Here is a 9,658-nt window from a genome sequence, read left to right as displayed (position 1 = left end):
GCCGCCAGAGAGCCTCCCCCCAGCAGGGCGGCGGCAGCGGCGACCCTCCAGCTGAGCGGGCGCCGCTGGGTCCGAGGGGGCCGCAGCCCGGCCAGCCGCCCCCTCAGCGGAGCGCGGGCGCCCGCCGCCAGCGCCGCTCTCCACGCCGCCATCTTCCCGGAAGCTTCCCTGGCGCCGCCGACATCGAACCGGCCCCTCCGCCGCCGACCCCGCGCGGGGCGCATGCGCGACGCCGCGCCTGAGGCCGCGGGGCTGCTCGCCGTTGCCCGCAAACCGGCGGGTCGGGGGCGGCTCTGTTCCGTGGGGGATTGGGCTGTTTGTCCTTTGCGAGAGCGCAGCGGGAGGGAAGCGACCCGCAAACCGGAGGGGACGGTCCTGGTGGAGAGGTAACGCAGGCAGAGGTGCGCAGGGGCTCACGGCGGTCACCGCTGCCTTCCCGTCGTGGAAACGCTCCCGGCACCGGGCCGGGCCGTCCCCTCAGGGACGAGGGGAGGTGGTAGGGCTCCCGCTTCTAGCTTTTGGCTGGAAACGGCTCCAGTGAGGGGCGGATCGGCGGGGAGAGGCCCTGCGGGGCCGGCCCGGGTCCCCGGGGGCTGTAGCTGCCAGGAAGGGGAGAGGGCCTGGCCCAGGACCGGGCTGGCCCGGCGGGGTCCCGGGGGAGAGGGAAGGTGGTGGCAGGGGTCAGACGTTTCCTTTGTGTCGGGGAAGGGACCACCTTGCCTGTGCGGTCGGGAGTGGAAAGCGCTGACGCTTGTAAGAGCCCTCCGGGCCCCAGGGTGTCCCTGGCAGAACTCAGCTTCAGGATGTTCACTGAGGTGAGTCTTCCAGAGCATTAAGCCACTTCACGAGTACATGAAGAGGAATGGGTCCTGAACTGGGTCTGAAGCCCTTGGGGAAGCCCAGTGTACAGAGGTCTGGTGAGCTTGAGCTGGCAGGGCTGGCCTGGTGCTATGTGCCGTGCGGTTGGGGTTTTCTAAGCGCTGGAGACGTTGCGTACGGATGTGTTGCTCTGCATATGTTCCAGATGAGAAACAACAAAAGCACAAATAACTTTAGAACATCCTTTTCAAAGGCAGAGTTTCTCATGAAATGCAGATGACAAGATGCTGGTTACAGACGCCGTCATGGCAGAGGTGATAACTGAAAAACATTAAACATTGACTTGACCAGCCGTAATCACTGGTGTCAAAACCAGCTATTCACTGTGAATGCTTCAAAGTGCTTTTTTGTCCACTACTGTAGTTTTAACAAAGGTCTCTAGGCCTAACACTCTAGCTTGAGTTAGTTGGTCACAAAAAATAGTTAGTTGGTCACAAACATTGGGCTATCTGGGAATTAATGGTACAGTCACATGAAATAAAGCAGAGAGGAAGCTAAATGTCATTTGTAGGTTGGCAGTGCCAGTGTCCATGTTTTCAGAGTAGTTCACCTAGTGGGCTCCATGTGAATATGGGAAAAGACAGGGGAAAGAACTGCTGCATACAGTTTCCCATTATTTTGGCCTTCAGTTCAAGGCCTTCAGAAAGTGCTCAGTCTGTTTTAGCAAAATGTATCTTTCACCTCTTTCTGAAACAGCCAGTACTATATTGTCAACATTACAAATGTTGTGATATAGGCTCTGAAACATGGAGATGGCTTTTTGCTCTCTATCCGCTGACAAATGGTGATCATCCATCAGTGTCACTAAAGTAATTTTAGTTCACTTTCCTTCTCTGACCTGAATTCAGTCATGAATTCAGTTTCATAGATGTTAATTTCAGTCATCTAACTAATGGCATCTCAGAATTTACCCAGTCTTCCATTAGCATGTGTTGTACACTAAGTGTCATTCTGTGAAGTGTTTGGGACATCTTCAGGAATGTGCCACCTGAGTCCTCAGCAGGACACAAACCCTTCAAAAACACCTTCTCTAGGGAACACAAATGGCTCCTCATTGCAAAATCACCCAAGAGTGCACCATGCAGGGTGAATGGTTTCCATCTCCACAGACTAATGTACATTGCAAAATCTTTTTCCTATCCCCAGAGACCTAGAAAGTAACTCATACAGGAAAATCCTTTCTAATCCCCAGATACTGTAAAACATTGCAGCAAAATCTCTCTATCGTCATACACAAACACACACTGCAAAATCCCAATTCTGCTGTACAGATATAAAACTTGCAGCAAATACTTGTCCCCTATTTCTATTTCCCTCTAGACAGACAAAATATTTTCCTCCCCAGTCTTACAGTTTGACACAGAATATTTGCACAAAAACATAAAAAGTACTTCCCTTTCTGTGCCAGCCAATAACAAGCGCTTCATGAATGCTGGCATCATCCCAGAAACATTGTAAAGGATGGCTGAGAGATTTGAATTCTAAATGCCAGATCCCTTGATGTTGAACACACAACCACAACACAGGTAAGCAGGTTTAGTTCAGCACTCTGCCGGGCATTTTCAGTTTTTCTTTGAGTCAGTACAAATAAGTAGGTCATTTTTCTTTCCTCAGATGACATTCCTGACTGGAACAGATACAACTGCAATGTGAATGGACAACTATTCTCATATGACTGCAAGCACGCAATGCTGATGGGGAAGTTAAGTGTCCTTAGCCACCCCTTCTCTCCCTGCAGTAAATTCGCCCTGTGTGTGCAGTGCCCAGGAGCACACAGCTGCTGCTGCTGCTGCGCTAACATGGCTCACACCTGGGTTGCAGTAACCAGGCTGGTATATTTGTGGGTGCTAGAGCATATGCCTAGGTAGCTAGAAAATCTCTTGCTATTAAGACATAGTCCTGTTTCACCTCATGCAGTGTCACTGTGGGTAGTTTATGACAGAAAGCAAAGATCACTGTAGTCTTATAGAAATGACACTGACAGTCAGGAGTTTCATCAGAAAAATTTTGCTACGTGGCGACAAATGTCATCAACTACTATGCCCCGTGGCACTAAAATGTTAGTTCAGAGGCTCCCTTTCCCATCCTGCACAGTTTGCTCTTTCTTGGCCCTGGTAAGCAGAAATCATTCCATGTAGCAAGCTGACCTATCTGCTTTTTTAACAACTACTTTCTACATGTTGACTTCAGACTTTGTTCTAGAGATGTTTGATCTAGAGATGAAAATTTGCAAAAGCAAATGAAAAGCCTAATAAGGTATTTTCTTAAATGTTTAAGAATGTAATTTTCCTGTAAGATGCAATGTTCCACTGAATTGTTACATAACAATACTTAGCGGCAGTCATTTCTTGTTAGGTGTAATGAACGTAACATGAAGTCACATCAAAAGATGAAAACACACTACCATGAAATAAAACCGTTGTGACTCCTGTGATTCTTAGGAAATCATGTTTGGCAGAAACTTCATTTCTTCCAAGTTTTATTACAAAGTCAGAAGGAAAAATTAAAAATACCAAGTAAACCTACATCTCCACATGCCTGAATGTCCACTTCCACATCTCAGTGTCTTTTAAGAGCGTTAGGCCAAGTTCCAACAGGGATTCACTCTGCTAGAACACAATCCCCTCAAGAGCATTAGGCTTAGTGCCAGCATTCATTTACTCTTAAATTAATTCCTGTTACGTTCAATCTAAACCCTTTCTTACTATTTTAGATAGAATAAGCGTTGAGAGATGCATTCAGTCCTCCAGTCAGAGGGCCACCCATCATGGTTGTCTGTCTTTCAGGACTTCAAATACTGCGTAAACTGGATTGGGGAAGGCTACGACCAGCCAGTTGTGCATTGAGGGAGGGGTTGGCAAGTCATATATAATGAGTCTATTTCATGAGACATAGCATGGGGGTGGTCTGACTTACCCTATGCACATTTGATAGTAAGTTACAACCAAAAATAAGACTTTAGTAGGCTAGGTGCTGTGCTTACAATATTTGGGATACTTTCCTGGAGGAGCTGAACAAGCAAGCTAATTGAAAGACAGGAAATATCACTGCTTGCTTTTCTAGATCATGGATAGATAATAGATTAAATTGTGCCCAAAGTCAGAGAGAAGACTGAACCGGAAGGTCTCACAAAGCCAGGTCTTTAGCCCCTTCAGATAAGGAAGAGGCAAATAAGGATATAAGCACAAGGAAGACAAGTTCTGTTAAAGTGATAAAACAAAATAATCCTAGCGCACTTTGAGAACTACAAGGTGATTGTGTAAAACTAGACAGTCATTAAAGTTGGCCAGATACCTTGATCTTTGTCCAGAGTCTCAAAAGTCCTGTACCAAGGTTGTTTATGGTAGAGGCTGGGAGCTGACATTAGGGATTTCCAGAGCTGCTTTATATGCTAGAGAGACTGTTATTCATAGAATCATAGAATAGTTTGGGTTGGAAGGAACCTCTAAAGGTCATCTAATCCAACCCTTCCTGCAATGAGCAGGGACATTTTCAACTAGTCTAGTTTGCTCAGAGCCCTGTCTGACCTGACCTTGAATGTTTCCGTAATTTCTACCCATCCCTCCTCCACAAGAAAAAAACTCAATAGAGATCAGTTTCAAGGAAGCTGAAATACCTTCCTCTGATGAAAAAGCCTTATGTGCTGTTAGAAGAAGCCAATGTGCGATGAAGCCTATGTGCTGTTAGTTTATAGAAAGTCCAGTTATTTTATAGGCTTTGGAGAAGATGGAAATGGAACTAATTACCAGACAGTCAGCATTCATCCACTGGTAAGACTGAAAATGAAAGTGAACATTTTGTGCTAGATAACACTATTCAGCTCATAAATAAGAGTTCACAGCAATCTTTGCATTTAGGACCTAGGCCATAAATATAACTTATCTTCAAATATTTTCAACTTGCTACAGTTACTTGAAAGCTTATCATGATAGAGTCCATTTAAAAGAAAAAGAATTAAAATTTATCTAAGATATGTGTCCCCAAATACCTCTCATAGCATTAATTTATATTGACCTTTCTAACACAAAAACTGTCTTCCCATACTGTTCCTGTGCAGTTAGCTGAAAAACACCTTGCTGGCATATATAACAAGTTCTCTCAAACTTCAGAAGAATTACATTTTAAAGTCAAGTTGAAAAGTTAAGGGAAAAAAGTTGAAAGCAAAATTCTTATTTAAAAAAAAATAAATTTGAGAATTGAAGATACCAGTAATATAATTGGAAAGATTTTAAAATACAGTTTCTAAGTTGGCAGTGACCTTTTTGTGATAAATATTTGATTCATAAAATAAATGGTATGCAGACTGTTGAAATACTGTTTTTATGCCAACAAAGAAAATGCAGGTCAAAACTGATAATCTCTTAATGAAAGAACATGCATTTTTTTTTTTTATTTGAAAAGTATATTTGTTATGACTCTCCAAGTCAGTCTGTAGATCTCAATTCTGTGAAGAGTTACATATATTAAGCCTAATTTTAAGTATTTTGAAAAGTTCTGTGGTCTGAAGCAAGACTACCCTACTACATAAAATGAACTGTATACACAAATCTTTGAAGACTGAGAACTTACTGTTGTTCAACTGCTTGGTTTATCTTTTAATGATAAGATCCCATGGCACTTTTGCAACAATAATAGAGGTCCCATGGTCCCTTGAAAACATTTTAAGTAATGAAATTACATTATGTGCTTTAGTGGTTAATATTTTCCGCATGGTTCCAGCTGAATAAATTATACTTAATTTTTCTTCCTTTCCAAACATTCTTTTGTAGTGTTACTAGCACTGATTAAAAAGCTAGACCTGTATCTAAGTGAAATCCTATCATTTTGACTTTTTACCTATATCTTTATATATGTACATATATGTATACACATATATACACTTACATATTTATATATGTATTTTGCCTATAGTATATTAATGGTAGGATTTCCTGAAATTTTATTACTAGTGGTTCCCATGTAAATATAAAATTTTATATTGGGGACCTTACTGTATTTCAGGGAGCGTTTCTTCTCTTTTCTTTCATTCTCTGAAATTAGTGTGAGCATTGCCATCCATTTTAATTATACCAGTATTTCACCCTAAGTTTTATAGGAAGAGTTGGCAGCAATACCTATAGTTAAGGTTGCCTAATGCCTTCCACTGTGTAGATTCTGTACTTAAAAAGAGAGAGGGATAGAAACTGTACATAAGGTTACAATAAAACAAGTCAAGATTAGCAAAGTTAATTTTATCTGTGTTACTTGAAAAACCAGAAGGATTTATTAGGGACTCAGACTCTATATTTTTAAATGCAATGTAATAATTTTCAATAATTATTGTTATGCAGTTCAAAAAATACAATAAAGATGGCAAAGACATTACTTCACAGTATTACTAAAGACACAAATATACAATTATCAGTATTTTGTATTCATAAACCTGTGAAATGTTTTTAAAATACATGTTTTCTGGAAATTTTGAAGTAGAAGAAGCATCATGTACTTTCTTTCTTGTTTCTTTTCCCAGACCGCTGTCTAAAGCTACTATTAATAACGCTTTGTAGTACTACTGTGATTTATTAATGAAAGTTATCTTAAATTATAAAGTCTTTAATACCGCTGAAGATGGTGAAGTCTATATAATTATTTCTTTGAAAAAGAAAGGAATTCTAAACCTCTAAATTACTGTTTTCTGTAATGTATTCCATTATTTTAAGTAGTGCTTACTACTTTTGCTCAGAATACCATTTCTGATCTTCGATTGCACCTATTTTTGTGTAAGCCAGAGGAGATGTGATTATTTTCCAGATACATGTGTTCAGTTAGCACAAGTGTGTGGTAGACACATACCTTCACTATAAAAGGTTCTGCAATCCTTGCACTAAAAAGTTGAAAGTTCTAATACAAAGTTCATTGTGGTCAGCTGCATTTGGCTCTTATAGAGTTGAAAAATAGATATTTGTGTAAATGTTGTGGGCAGTCTTGGTATAATTGGTAGTGAGGAGTTCCTTAGTCTGTAGCTAGATCAAAAGGAGCTGTTGGAGCCACTCACAAAGGCATAGTAATAATGGCACTAATAAAAATCCTCAAAGAAACTGTGGACAAAGTTCCTCTTTGGGGAACGATCCCCTCTTGGCACCATTCAGGCAGGAGCTGTTGGCTCAGAGATGATTTCCAGTCCATTATAGGACCCTCCTCTAGGAAAGAGAAGGGTCTTGAGGGAACTTGAGGGAGATGGTACACTGCAATATCTGAATTGCATGTGTCCAAGCAGGCATAAGCTATACCAAGGAAGTCAAGATATGGAGACTGGCTCATGCTCACAAGGCTTAGGGGATCTCCTGTTCACATGGCATTCATGGCATTTATGGGTCTTCATGTTCACACAGTTTAGGAATGGCTTCTCTCTGTGTGGTCTGTAGTGGAGAGCCCAGCCAGGACACCTGTATGGTGCTGGTTCCGGTCCCTGAGCTCAGTCTCACTCTATGTAGCACAAACGATGTACCCATGCAGTACTGGTCAGCATCTACAGCAAATCAGTTGTAACTTAATTTCTGAGGAGACTAAACTATGTATAACAGAGGTTTGTGCAGAATGGCAAGGGTAGGTAAGACAAGGCTAAAAATAAATGTCTATATAGAGGTGTCTGCACCTGAATTAATTGTGTTACACTCTTGTTAGAGTCAATGGGGAGGAGTATGCACCTCTGCGTCATGATTCATCTCATCCTAAGGCAGATGTTTAAAGTGGCTCAGATGAATCTCAATCAAGGAAATACCCACTTCACTCTTCCTGGCTGTCAGGGGAACTGAGATGGTTTTAGTTCAGCAGTAAATATCTACATTGCAAGCTGTCTGTATTTACTGCTTACTGTTGCTGCAGAGATTCTTGAAGAGAAGCTCTTGCAGATATGGATATCAAACTTTGTGGGCACTTCTGCTGTCAGGGCTGGCAACAAAGGAGGTAGTCAGACATGGTTTGATTATGGGGTGCCTCCCTGATGAGAGTTGGAAGTGTAGATGTGTTACTTGAAGGTGCACCTGAGGGAAGAATGCCTTATTGCTGTTGCATGTGAGTTGTTGTGATACCCTGCCTAAGTACCAACTTGTTACTAGGCTTATGAACATCTGTTTTTGGAAACACTGGAATTTATGTCTCTTTTGTGTCTTGCCTTGTATGAAAAATATGCATATCCTCAGTCAGTTCAAACATCACTAGTGTCATCTGCTACAGAGAGAGCTCACACAAGCAGATGGTCCAGTGTTTCAGAGGCTACCTGCCTACTTGCCTGTGGTAGCTGAAGGCACTTAGGAGTGCTAGGCTCACTGTGCTAGGCTGCCCTAAGCTTGGCTGGGTGGGGCTCTATTAGTAGGGAGAGGACAACTGATGAAAAAAAGGTGTTTATTGTTCTCCACAGCAGCAAGAGAGACTGCCATTTTGACTCATAAGACCTGAGGTCATCCTGGACCCTCCCACTCCATAAGCCCTGAGAAGCTCCAGGAACCTGTGGCAGCAATGGAAGACTGAGGACCAGCAGAGCCTATAGACCACCTGCTGGAAATCAGGGGCCATCCATGGTGTGATCTGCCTAAAATCTAATATGACAGCTGGGCACCCAAAAGAGCCCACTTCTCTTACCAGACCTGGATGGACAAAGTAGAAGGCAAGTTTGAGGGATAAGTATTGCATTTTTTTGTATTGAATAAACTGTAGGTTAGCAGTGGCTTTTACAGAATAAGTAGGATCTAAATGACTTAATGCCTGTGCAATCTGTGTCTGTTCTCTTGTCCTCTTTTTAGTCTACTCTGCTCCTTAATCTCTTTTTATATAATCTCTATTTTATTATAAGTTATATTGTGTGTATTCAGCAACTAGGTTTACTTGCTAATCACCAGAAATTCAACCAGCACTGGTGGCTGCAGAGATACCAGACCCCCTGCAGGGAGAGAAACAGGAGACTGTTACTCTGAAGGATTAGGGTACCTAAGATCTTAAAGCAAGTTGGTGACAGAGCTAGAAATAATCCCTGAAGGCAAAAGCTATTTGTAACATATTTTCTGCAAATATTGCATTATTTGGAGGGTTTCCAGTTGACTATTGCAAAATTAAAATAAAATAAAATAAAATAAAATAAAATTTCTGCATTACTGAACTTTTGGGGTCCATGTTTGATTTTAAATCCAAGGATGTCTGTGTCTGTCTCATGCTACTACTCATCTACTGTCTTACATCCACCTTACACATGATTTTAAAATTTTCCTGGCTATAACTATACAGATTCTAATTTGTTGCAACTTAAATTCTGAAGAGACAGGACAGACTGTGGTCCAATAAAAGCAAGTGACAAGCAGATATAAGAAAGCAATGGCTAAAGCATGGTGAGAACCCCTGCCATTAACTTTATGCCTTAATTAGTGCACCTTATTCTAGTTCCTTGGTTTCTAGATGACACAAGTTAAAAATCCCTTATATTCCCTAAGACTCTGAGACAATCTCTAAGATTTTAATCTACTTGAAGTCACCAGCAAAACTATTCTGGACTCCAGTCCAGAACTTATCTTATGTACTTCAACCCACACCTGATAGCCTAAAACCCGCCTTATTCATCATCCTTGGTTTTCCCATAACCTTAGAAATAGCTTTGTCAGAACAAATAGTGAATGTCCTGCAGAAGTGGGTTTAGATTCCACAACGTTACTGTCTCCTTTCTTCAAAAACAATGTCATTCTCTCATGATCTGAATCTTGTTTTGACCCCAGACTAGCAAAACCCCAGATCATTACTTTGTAGCATTAAA

General features: G+C 41.7%; 1 long non-coding RNA gene across 1 annotated transcript; it reads left to right on the top strand.

Moving 5' to 3' along the window:
- The first annotated feature begins 233 nt into the window (after positions 1 to 233).
- Positions 234 to 9,013, top strand: LOC106902585. Its single transcript, XR_001414543.1, has 2 exons — positions 234 to 401; positions 8,279 to 9,013. It is a non-coding gene; the product is annotated as an uncharacterized LOC106902585 (long non-coding RNA).
- Positions 9,014 to 9,658: the final 645 nt, after the last annotated feature.

This window comes from Calidris pugnax, unplaced genomic scaffold (genome assembly GCF_001431845.1).
Source record: "Calidris pugnax isolate Ruff unplaced genomic scaffold, ASM143184v1 scaffold20, whole genome shotgun sequence".
NCBI classification, from domain to species: Eukaryota; Metazoa; Chordata; class Aves; order Charadriiformes; family Scolopacidae; genus Calidris; species Calidris pugnax.
This window is presented reverse-complemented; position numbering and strand designations above follow the sequence as displayed.